This window comes from Sinohyriopsis cumingii, chromosome 5 (assembly GCF_028554795.1).
Source record: "Sinohyriopsis cumingii isolate HCF-2022 chromosome 5, ASM2855479v2, whole genome shotgun sequence".
In the NCBI taxonomy this organism is placed as follows: domain Eukaryota; kingdom Metazoa; phylum Mollusca; class Bivalvia; order Unionida; family Unionidae; genus Sinohyriopsis; species Sinohyriopsis cumingii.
In genome coordinates, this window is record NC_142965.1 from 3815105 (window position 1) to 3828070 (window position 12966).

Genomic DNA, 12966 nt, shown 5'->3' on the forward strand with positions numbered 1-12966 from the left:
GGTCTATAGTCCATGTACCCAAAGTGAAATCGATGGTGGACTCCATTGGACTGTACAGTCCAAGTACCTGAAGTGAAATACACTGGACTGTACAGTCCAAGTACCTGAAGTGAAATACACTGGACTGTACAGTTCAAGTACCCAGAGCAAAATCCATGGTGAACTCAATTGGACTGTACAGCCCAAGTACCCAAAGTGAAATCCATGGTAGACTCCATTGGAATGTAAAGTCCAAGTACCCAAAGTAAAATCCACTGGACTGTACAGTCCAAGTACCCAGAGCAAAATCCATGGTGGACTCAATTGGACTGTACAGCCCAAGTACCCAAAGTGAAATCCATGGTAGACTCCATTGGAATGTAAAGTCCAAGTAGCCAAAGTGAAATCCATGGTGGACTGCATTGGACTATAAAGTCCAAGTACCCAAAGTAAAGTCTGTGATGGACTGCATTGGACTGTAAAGTCCAAGTACCCAGAGTAAAATCTCTGGTGGAGAAATATGCATATGATTAACCTGCAACAATTATTTTGATTTGTTAAATTACTTTTATTGTTGTTTGCTGATGTTGAAATTTGTGAGCAGCTCTGACTTGACCTAGCTAGTGTAAAACATTCATTATTAAAATAATTTAGTTTTATTCCTTAGTTTTCACAATATTTATATAATTTACCGGAGATGTCAAGTATCTGTTTAACATGATACTTTTTTTCAGAGAATTGCCATTGTTACCATCATAAATGCATGAAGTGATCAAAACACTCAAAATGAAATCAATTGGGTTGATAAAACCTGATAACAAATCTCTTTTCTTAAAACTTTAAGGGGGATGGGGTAATAATTTAATGCACTGCTTGTGATCACTATCAGTGAAGATTCATTTTGTAAACAAAAAATGAATGTTATTTACAAATAGAAAAAAGCATATTTGGGTTACTTCTAAATGCTTCCAAACACATCAGTTTCTGATATATTTACTTTTTGTGGGATGCTTACTTGCATAAAAGATGTTTTCATTTGGCTATTTTGTCTGTGCAATTGCAAAAAGGTGAAAATTTTACTCTTTTTTCATATTGGACCTACATTTTTCTTGTACTGCCCCCTTTTTACTGCAAATATCAAACATATCCTACTTTTCTGCTGAGGTTCATGTCATCTGCATTTCTCCAGTTGACTTGAGATCACAAGTCAAAAGGATTAAAATTTTAAACACATTACAGTCCTGAAAATGTAACTTTCAGCCTTTAAAAAATCTGGTCAAAAATTATTTTCTGCTTTATTTTTTTAATGTGTTTAGAAGGTCAAATTATTTGGTACCATTATACAACATCATATTTCTCCTTTTCTTTAATACCACCCACTTTGGGGCATCATTAATGATGATGATATTATAAAGCCCAGAAGTAGGGTACTGCCATATAAAGTGTAACCATGGCAACTGGTTGAGGGCTGTTTATAGTGATATTTTTGTAAATTCTTTTCACAAGATATGAATGATTTCACACTGAATATGCATCACATGGAAAAAGCCAAGTTGACAAGAATTGGTTGTCTTGCACATTATACTGCAGACTGGTCTTCTGACTGTGCTGATAGAATTGTTACTTAAACTTCATTATTTACCCATCAAAGATATTTTTGTTAACAGAACCTTTTAGTGCCATCATTGTTATGGGAGAAAGCTTGCTAGAAGCTTCACATGAGTCTGTCATTTTTCTCTGATTTTCCCAGGTTCTTCCTCACCAAATATACTGGCCACCATGTAAAGCCAATCATGAGCTAAAAAAATGATGTTAAACTCACAAGACCAGTCCAAGGAGCAGAACCTTTTTGGTTAATTTTTTTTCCAAGGAACACTGTTTCAAGTTTACAAGAGACTGTACACACCTCTGTAGTCATTGTAAACCATACAGTTGCATCCCCTGCACATAGCCACACATTATGTCTGAATCCTTTTATTGATCAGTTTTCTTGTCATCATGTTGCAGTAGAAAATCAGATATTGAAGAAACCCTACAGATATTTTACCTAAATTGTCCGATTTATTCAATAAAAGTAAAAGACTTGCAGCAAAATGAGCAACCACAAGTGAGGTGTGGTATGATAATAGTTATTTCATTTTAATACGCTCAGCAGATAGGAGAAAGACTGAGGCTGTAATCTTTTCAATTAAATGGCATCATTTCATTTACTGTAAACCATGTAATGTTTTGCAGTATTGGTATTTTTTGCAGCCATGGTTATTAACCATGTTTGATCTTGCGTGAAAAATATTTGTTAACCTAATGCAAGATATAAAAGTCGTAAAAGGATAGCAGTTGAATTTCTGATTGCGTTGTTTTAATTTTGTTGGTTTGGTGCCAGATCATCGGTCTTGAATTTTTTTTTTAAATCTTGCATCAACAGGAAAAATTACAGACATTGTCTATACTAGTGTTTATTTTATTACCTTTTTATGATACTCATTTATAACAGCATGACATCTTAACAGAGCACATTTGTCTCTCGACAGTTTAAATTTAAATAGTATTTGCTTTAAATTCCTGCATTCTGTGGCATATATGTCATGTACATGCGACATGTGGGTGATTGGGGTCTTGGTCACATTATTTAGTGTCTCGGGAGTTTTTTTAGATAAATGAATTAAGCTTTGTACCCTTGTACATTGTCATTAGAAAATCCATGCCACATTTGAATTCTGTCTTTAAGGTCAAGGTCATGGGTGTATATTTCATATTTGCTGTTGTTGATCTGTTGTAAATCTGTTGAGCTTTAGGAACCATGCTACTTGGTTTTTGTTGGTGTTTCTTGTATACGTGTATCACATGCAAGGTTTCAGATATTCTGTCATGCAGTGTGATGACGGGATGCTTGCAAAAAATGTTCAAGAGTCATGTAAGTTATTACCTATTGTGTTAAAGATCTCATAGATTATCAGTGGTTCCCTTTATTTCTCATACCCAATTCATCAGTTTTTAAATTTTTATTGGTTTAGTTATCATGAGCATGTATGTGCTTCTAGTAGATAATGGAACCTATTATTTTAATACTAAACATGTTAAAATAAACAATTATTGCTATCTTCATGTATAATGTGCATTGTGTGCCACAAGGGAGAATAGTCCTTGACTAATGAGTCACCCTCTGTAAATAAAGCATTATTATTATTATTGTTGTTGTTGTTGTTATTATTATTATTATTATTATTATTATTATTGGGTTGATCAGATCATTGTCTTTTATGCCTTCTCTCCATAATCTCAATTAATCCTATACCTTGGCTGAAAATTAAAAAAATCTTTAACCTGTCTCACTAAAAACCTCCCAAACCCCAATTGTTATTTGCCATTTAATCCCCCAATTTTTTTACAGATAAAATGCAGACTGCATATTTATTATTCGATCTGCGGTTTAAACATAGCCCAAACTCCATTATGTTAGCACATTATTGAATGGTAAGGGTTATGACATAAAGCACCTGCATATGAAATCATCCTCATGGCATCGGATAAGAATTCTTTGAGTGAGGTGACAATTTATGGTCAATTTAATGAAAGTGAAACAAGAAAAAAAGCACAATTTTGATTAGAAACACAATCAGAAGGATTGCAAATACAGACTCAACTATTTACAGACATGATTTTTCTCCGTTTTAAAGCAGGATTCTGCTTTTCTCCTGACTTGAATCAGATTTTTCTTGATATAGTCTTTTTTTTTATATATTTCCAATCTGGTTTTTAAAAAATGGTCTGTCAGCTCACATTCTGCAATGACCTTTTGAGTTTGTAAATTATTCATTCCATATGTTAGTTGGCACATGACGATCATAAAGAGTATTCTGATTGGTCAAAGGTTTAAATTCATCCAGTGGATCTTCATGTAATGGAAACTGATGGCAATGGAAAGAAGAAGCATGCTTACAAAACATGATGTCCCGAGTTGTTGAGAGAGACCTAGTCCTACAATGTAAGACATAGCAAATGTTGTTTTTTTGTTTTAGTGCTATGTCTTATTATCCAGATAATGGCCTTGTATAGCTTGTTCCAATGAATGAATAGTTAAAGTTTCAGGAATATCTCACACACTTGGATGCTTATATCGACACTCTTCCACTAATTTATGTGTAATTAATATACTTACTGTGCTCCTGGTGGAATGAAAATATGACACTAGCAAATGGATGCATTTTCATGTTCCATTGACATACATTTGAATTTGTTGCAATTCGATGGTAGTCAAGGTATGCCGAAGTATGTTTAAGGCAGTTCATGTGGTGGATATGTTTCTTGAACGAAACAAAATGTTGCTTACAGTTCCAATAGGCATAATATTTTTTCGTTTCGTTAAAGAATAATATTTCGACAATTCTGGTTTTCATTGCTTTCCAGCCCACTGAAATTTAGGCCAATGAAACTTGAAAACAGGTCCATTTCTTTTGTGAGAATTTGAATTTATTAGCTTAAAGACATCAGGGTAAGTGAAGTCTGGCAAAAATATTATAAATTTACTTTGTAGAAAAGCATCGTTATTGGCTACCACTTATCTGTGGTATTCCTGAAAATTTGACTTTTGTTACACTGTTAGTCAACATCAAAACACGCTACAGAGCACCATTAGTTAAACAGTAAGACCCATCATCCCCCAGAACATAAATATCAGGTGATGTATCTTGGCCATGACACAAAAAGTTTAAATAAAGGTTTAAAAAATCGTATGGAAATGGGAATGGCTGGAGCAAAAAGTTGACGGGAATTTAGTTGGTCAGTTTATAAGAAAACTGAACGCTAGAGGACTGGCATTTTATGACCTCAGTAATAAAAATATGAATTATGGTAATTAAGTTTGGAATAGTTTGGAACAGCACCTACAAAAGAAGCTGCATACAGAAAAATTGAAGCTTAGAAGGCATCCGGAAAAAGTGCAGTTAATTACTATAAGAAGAAAGATTTCTTGCATGAGAGAACAGATGTAGTCCTCTGTCAGAATATGCACACTGCATGTCACCAATACAAGCACCCGCTTGAAAGGAAAAAGGCTGTCATTGAGAAGGAGAAGAAGTGATTGCACATTGAGCCAAAAGAGTCAGCAGTGACAAAAAGGAAGGCTAAAGAAATCTTTGCCAAAGCCTCAAAAAGAGCTTGACTGGCATATCAACAGGTTGTGTCCACTGGAGAAAAAGACAAGTGAATGTATGATATGGGATTATTTGTATAAAGTTGATGTTCTTGGTGTTTATTTTACAGATTTGTTATGAAAAGAGAGAAGTATATTTGCTTCAAAAATTGACAAATATTGTGACTTAATTGCGATGCAAACACTGACATGCACATGAAATAACTTCAGCATCAACAGTATTGGGGAACAAATTCATGTGACAATAAATATTGTGAAATTATTGAAGTCAAGTTGAATATTTTTGGTAAGTTTATTAGTTTTTCAAATGATTACATTTGTATTTTGGTTTATTTTGTGATCATAAGTTGTATTAGGAGCAGATTTTTATGAGTGTAAAATGCGTTTTTGGACGGGGCCATTAGCCTCCTTGTTGTCACCCCCAGATCGGGGGCACTGTCCCTTGAACCCTGTTGGGGGAGGATCCCCAAACCACCCATAAAATTTTTCATCCTTTTTTTATGGAAGACCAAAATCATGTCTGTATTTAACACCATACACAATTGGTAAAAAAAAATTTGCTATTACTGTGCAGCATTTGGGGCAACATAAGACAACATAAGGCAACATAAGACAACATAAGGCAACATAAGACAACATAAGGCAACATAAGGCAAGGCAACATAAGACAACATAACGCAACATAAGACAAGAAAGCAAAGAAAGAGTATAAAACAGTTCTTCCACTTGGTGAAGAGTGTCTCTCTAAAGGAAGGTAATTACATAAAGATGTCCTTTGCAGGTTCTGTTACTGTTTACACATCAGTATTTATTTTTAGATTTCAAACCCTAAGTGCTTAATTATAGTTCTCTATAGTGCTGGACTATTTGTCTATTATACAGCTGTACTTCAGAAAGAAAAAAAATAACCTACCTACCCACTGGTTAAACATGCTGGGCAGACCAGTAATTTGTTATGAATGCCCTATCGAGATTATTGCTTGATTCAGCACTTTTATGATAGAAATCATTGGAGAATTACAGAAACTAGGTAGGTATTTTAATTATATTGTTTCCTGGTGCTATATAGGTGGTGCTCTACAGTTTCACATTTTGCATAGGCCTAGATTTTTAAAGAAACAAATTTCCCAGGTTTTCCACATTGGTTATCCTGGCAGTTTAAACAGACCTCGTATATCTTGAGTATTGTTAAATGAAGTTTTAATTCCCATTAGTTTGGTATCTGATTGATGGTTATCATTTGAGTTATAGAGTACAGCTTTGCCTTACTTGAGATGTGCACCTATGAAAAACTTCTAGTGCCACTTGTTTCTTGGTCTTTTCCCTTCCTAGATATAATAACCAATGTATTTTTTTAAATACTTCTGATATATTTTGTAATTCACTTGTTGCGCTTTCAGAGGTGGGTCTTGTCTAGTTTTCCTTATTTTAATACTGCTAAAGATAGTGTATTTAGACTCATTAGGCTTTTTTTTATAGCACATGGGAGAAGCCATTTTGTTTAGCTGTGTGTTGAGATCATGTGCAATATCCAAAGAAATTTCAGCCACAGTACATGAAAATAAAATAGAGGTAGGCCAACATTCTCTCCATTGGCTTCGTTGTAAATGCAAACAATTTAACTTTACCTGTCACTCTCTCATCAATACATACAGTAATATCTATAGCAAATTGATCCATTTATCAGCCTTCAGGAAATGTATGAAGCTAACACCAGTGTGTCATGTCAGAACAAAAGATGACTGATTTTCTTAAGAGGGTCAGCTAGATGGAAAGATCATTTGTTAAGAACAAAATCAGCAAATATCAGATGGTTTGCTGCTAACTGAGCATGGTGCAGAAAACTGATTGAGAAATAACTGGCGTGTTGTCTATTTCTTTGGTTAAGGGCAAGTCGTTCTCAGTCCATGGGTCATGAGGACATTCTGGAGGGTCACTAGGATATTTTTTTAGGGTGACAAAACTTAACAAAATGTGAAATATATATACCAGTTCAGGATCTATTCATACTGGCCATAATTTTTCCAGTTCACCTTTTATTAAAAGCTGATTGTAAAAGTTGATACAGTTCTCAAAGCAAAATTGACACAACTCTGATCCAGAATAGGGAAATCATATACTGTATATTAAGTTTATAAAGTTGATAAAGTTTAGATTTATACAGATGATGCCAGACTGAAGTTAGATGTAGCCACCATTACTGATAATAGCAACAGATTTGAATGTCAACTCAAAAACTGCTGATTATAATTTGCCCAGATTTAGCATATTGGCATCAGGGTTTTCAGTTTTGTACAAGCAATCATCTGAATTCTGCCATTAAATATGGATCAAACTTTCATGTAACTTTTCTTGAATGCTGCTAATATAATTTGACATAAATATGTTTGTATAACAAAACAAAAATAAAAGACTTCTCAAATCGTAAAACAGATTTTGACCAAATTTGACAGAAATAATGCTGATGCAGCAGCAACCATGGCTGATGTTACTCCGTATCGTAAAACATTTTAAATGTCTGCAATACTAACCCAGCTTTCTTAGCCATCCCGTTGCTTTAAGTTGGACATTATAACCAGGTGAACATTTTGGACCTCTCGATGTGTTCTTGGATAGGTTGCTTTGTACTGAGCAAATATGTGGTATTTTTGCCATGACAAAACCAAGGTTCAGCCCAATTTGTCAAACACCATGGTGTGGACTCATTATCAGCATAATAAATTTGTCAGACACCAGGGTGTGGACTCGTTATCAGCCCATGATATCCACTGCAGTATTTGCAAAAATTCTGTACATAGGGATGGTGTGGGAGAATTGTGAAGCATGAACTTTGATTGGATAAATACTCAGATAATTTCTCTGGCTTTTTTTGTAAAGGGGGTTTCAATTCTTAAGGGTGCGGTGCAGATTTTATATGAAAACTGCATCTTTGAACAGATGCTTTGTTGTACAATTGTTTCACCAGACATTTTATGTGATGAGTAAGTTTTAAGGAATATGGATAAAGCCTGAACTCTTTTATAATCATTGCTGTCACAGTAGCAGCAATCAAGGTTTATGACAGTGGTGATTTTATCATGTGCATTTGAACTGCCTGTTTGCCATTGTAGAATGAAGTGAAATTGGTAATCTGCATTTAATAACTGGATAATCAATGAAATGTCTCGTAGTTTATATGCAGAAGTTGCATTTTAAGCACTTGATTATGGTGGTTGACCAGGAAACCAAGCACCTACATGTATATGATCGGAGATCAGTTGCATGTATTTATGACTCTTAGGATTTTGTTATACTCGGCTCAAATTGTCTTCTCGATTTTAGTGTGTTTGCTCATTTTTAAGAGGTTTATTCATTAAATATAGCAATAATAATGTCCTGGAGAAAACACATGATAATGTTGGAGTTAGCTAGGGTTCTCTTGCCTTTGGTGAAAATTAATTAATACAGAAATATAGTGTTGTTATTAAATAATGGACCAATAGCTTTGAATTATTCAGAAGGACATGTATGACTTAGATTAATTAAACATTTCAGGCTATAATTGGTCTAAGTACTAATGAGTGCTTTAAATAGGTATCAAATAAAGGTGAAAGTATGACAAATGTGTCTGTCTTCCAAGCAATGCATACAGAAACTAAATGCAAGAACAAGGACATTGTCATTTTTATATACTATATTTTGAGATGAATTAAAGATCAGAAACTGCACTTAACAAAAATGTAATTATGAGCAAAAGCATACACTGTATCAGAATGTTATAGGTAAATCATTGTAAAATAGGCCGTCTCCCCAACTCCCCTTGAACATGAATTTTGTTTGATTATTAGCTCTAACAGTCATAGACCAGAAGAGATTATAGAATGGTCATATGTCTGTCAACTGTCATTTATATGTTATCCATCAGTTCATTAGAACAAGTTTGTTATTTAAACTTTGGAAGATTAAGGATTGCCTTGAAACTTTATACATCGGTCCCATTTACTTGTTCCAAATTAAAGTCCTACTTGGACATGTAATATGACCACCACAGTGGCCATCTTGAAAATCTTGTCATCACTACTTTTACAAGGTTGGTCTTGTCAACCTGTTGATTTCACTGAATGATTTCTTGTGATCTTAAGTTGTCAAGGTGCTGATCTTATATCATTATAGCTACCAAAGCATACATCTTGAAATTGTTTTATTGCTGCATGTAATCCTATTTGGAAAGTCATATCTTGTAAATAGTTAGCTCTATTCCTGTTCGAAATGGATGGATTCATCTTGGGGGGTTTCACCAACAGACTTCATATGAAAATAGTGTCAGTCATACATTCAGTATGGCACCCATGACTGTCGTTAACAAGCTTTCCTCACTACTCTCTCAGAATGGATGATCATAATGAAATGGGGTTTTGATAAAGTCCTAAATGCAAATGGTGTCAGTTGTAGATGTTGTCATTGTGGCTGCCATGATGACCGGCTTGAAAAGACTGTTGTCACTAATTCCTTGTAATGTCTACTTTGTCCTGAATGAAAATGGTGCCAAACAGACGTACATAAACCACACATGCTAATTTGAGAATCTTGTGATCACTGAGGAATATCAGAGATGGTTTCAGAACGTGTATGTTAAAAATATGGTTTTATCTTGAATTCCTTTAATATTCCTTTTTTGCCCAATAAGACATCAGTCCCTTCAAGTGACACTTAATTTGTATATACATACACAGTTGAAATGACTACTTGAAGATGAATTGCTGTATAGTTTTGCATCAGTTGATACAGTTTTTCATGTCTATTTGAAGAAAAATTGGAGGAAATGTAGACACCTCTGGGATGAACCTTGGTTTGAGTTTGGGCAAGTTGATTTTTTGTACATGTTATCTCTTTCACTTTCCATTATTGGGTGTGTGGTTTTGGTATTGTTAATATCACAAAGTGGCTGTGTGCTAATTACCATGGTCTCTACTAGCTAACAGTTATTGTGGGATCTACTGCAGTTTGTCAAAGGGGGATATGGTATATATAGTTTTGGAAAAAACAAACTAGGACATCGAGTTTTGAGTCAAGTGTCTGCTTTGCTATAGGGAGCCGTGGTATCTCAGTTGGTAAAGCATTATATTTGTGGTGCTGGGGTGACTGGTTGGAAAACTGACCAGAACAACTTGGTCTAGCTGCTGTGGCATGGCCTTGGGAAAGTAACAGTGCAGCTCTTGTTTCCTTGGCATGATATTGCCAGAATGTGTTAAAAGTGTTATTAACACCAACAACAAAAAAATACTTGGCTGTATCTATTAGATTCTTAATTTGTTAACCTCTGGAGGTTTTTGTCATTTTCGCCTGAAATGCGAGTAGGAAACAACATTTTGTGGGCTATTTCTAAATACACCCTAATACATTGACTTCCAAGTGATTTTCCATTAACCTAATACTGTACCAAATTGTGTTAGAAACATAATTTTTCATTGGCTATTTCACTCGTGCATGAGCAGAAGGGTAAGTTGGAGATCTTTTTTTTTTTTTTTGCATAACAGACCCATCATTTTCATTATAATTGAGACCACTCTTTATTCCAAATGTCCATCTTGTCCTACGTTCTGCAAAGGTTCATCTGTCTGTGTGCAGTTCAGACCGGTCTGCCTTAGAGCTGAGACCAAAAAGTCTAAAAATCCAGACAAAATTGGATTCTGACCATGGGCAAATTTTGGGTGGATAAAAATCGGATCCAAAAGATTAGGTTTTTCCCTCTGTATTTTGCAGTACAACTAGAACTTCCAGATTATTTGGTATTTTTGTAGAGATACATCTGTCTCCCTTTCTATAATACTACCCACTTTTTAGTGTATCATACATGACCTTGACGATACATAGCTCGGCAGTAGACTACTACCTCCTGCCATGTAAATGCGGCACCAGGGGTTAATGAGTTAATCTCCTCATAATGAAACATTAAACTAGGAAGTACAGCTTTTGGAGAAGCATTACCTTAAAAATTTTAATTTTTTCCGTGACCTATTTTTTCATACTTGACTGATTTTTGACAGTATTCTTGGTACAGTTCAGTTTACCTTGGTGAATTGTAATGTTTACAGGTAATCTTTTAATGATCTGCCTAGGGTGTGTAGGTCAGGGTCAAAAACTAGATGTGATACATTTTAGCAGCAGGCATCTGTTAATATTATATTGGAGTAGCTATTGAACCTGTGATCATTAATCTTTATACATGGAAGAATATGGAATCAATACAAGCCACCATATAAAAGAAGGTCACCCTGTTTATTTTGAATGATATTTGCCTTTTTAATTTTTGTTTTGTTTCTTGGCAGGTATTGGTGCAAGTGTTGTCAGCTTTTGGACATTTAGTTTTACACTGTACAGAATTGAAATTTGCAAAAAAATTATGAAATAAAATCGCCTTCAGTGTCGATGTATTATGGATATTCTGGATGGAATTTCTATTGGTCCTCTTGTATTATTGTTGGTCAGGATAAGAGAGATGATATATTTATGGGCTGAATGCTGTTGGTGAAACAAATACAGAAAAGTGAACAAATCCTTAAGTACCCATGGAATAATAATTGGAGACCAACATTAACTGTGAATAGAGTTACAGTTTGGCAGACAACAACAAATCCTTACAGGTGGTGAAAGATGAGTTGTGCAGTTGCAAGGACAGGTGTCATAGATCTCAGATTTCACTGGAAAATCATTTCAGATTAAAAATTTGCTCTGTAAGGGTTATGGACCTTTATATTTTGTATACAAGGGAACTTAATGGGACAGCTGTGCTTGTGACCTAAAGTCTAACCAGAATTGAAACACCTCCACAGTAAGTTGAAGCTACAGGCCCCGTTTTTTTCAGCAAGTCATTATCATTGCTCACCATTTTGTTTTTTGTTACTTATCTGTGAGCACTCGAAAGCATTTTCAGGACATTCAGCAAGAAGAAAACTTCATAAGCAACCTTGACATTTGTAGAAACAAGGTTGAAAAGTACTGGCCTTGACAAAGATAATAGCTGTCTTCATTCACTGTTTTCAGCCCCATGTCCTTTCCTGCTGACTCGGGGGAATTAATATTGTAACAAAGTCAAGGTCTTGCACTTTCAAAAGATTGCAGTTTACATTTAAATGAGAACTAAAGGAGGTTTTTCTTACTTTACCCATATCTTTGCTTAATATGCCTTGTTTATGCCTACATGTACATGTAAACTCAGCATACTGTGCTTTGGACTGTGCATATGTGCCATTAAATCCTATAAATTTGTAGGCCTCTTCTTTTAGCTATGAAATAATCACAACATGGAATTATGGCATACTGTACTAATATCCAAAACTATTGTCCATCTTTACTGTTTTTAACAAGACTGTCAAGACATCTAAGTCCTATACATGCAGAACTTTCTATATTTATCACCCCATTTGCCACCATGTGTCACAACACATCTGCCATTATAGTATTGATTCTTTAGGTTCCTATGTTCTTAATATAACAGCAGGAGACAATTTTAGTCATAAATCATTCATGAGAAAATTTGTTCATCATAGTTAATGAATATGTTCATGTATTTGTTCATGAATGATGACCCAATTTGTGAACTTTTATGAACTGTTTACCCAAACCAAAATTGCAAGCTTGTTTTAAAGCTTGCAGCAAGCTTGCCACAAGCTTATTTATAAAGCTTGCGGCAAGCTTGTATTTGGAACATTGCAGCAAGCTTGCGCAAGCTTATTTATAAAGCTTGCGGCAAGCTTGTATTTGGAACATTGCAGCAAGCTTGTGGCAAGCTTGTATTTGGAACATTGCAGCAAGCTTGCGCAAGCTTATTTATAAAGCTTGCGGCAAGCTTGTAT

At 34.9% G+C, this 12966-nt stretch overlaps 1 protein-coding gene across 1 annotated transcript in view; it reads left to right on the forward strand.

Moving 5' to 3' along the window:
* Nucleotides 1-12966, forward strand: part of LOC149798548 (uncharacterized) — a 134663-nt gene that overhangs the window by 17311 nt on the left and 104386 nt on the right. The gene's annotated exons all lie outside the window — the stretch shown is intronic.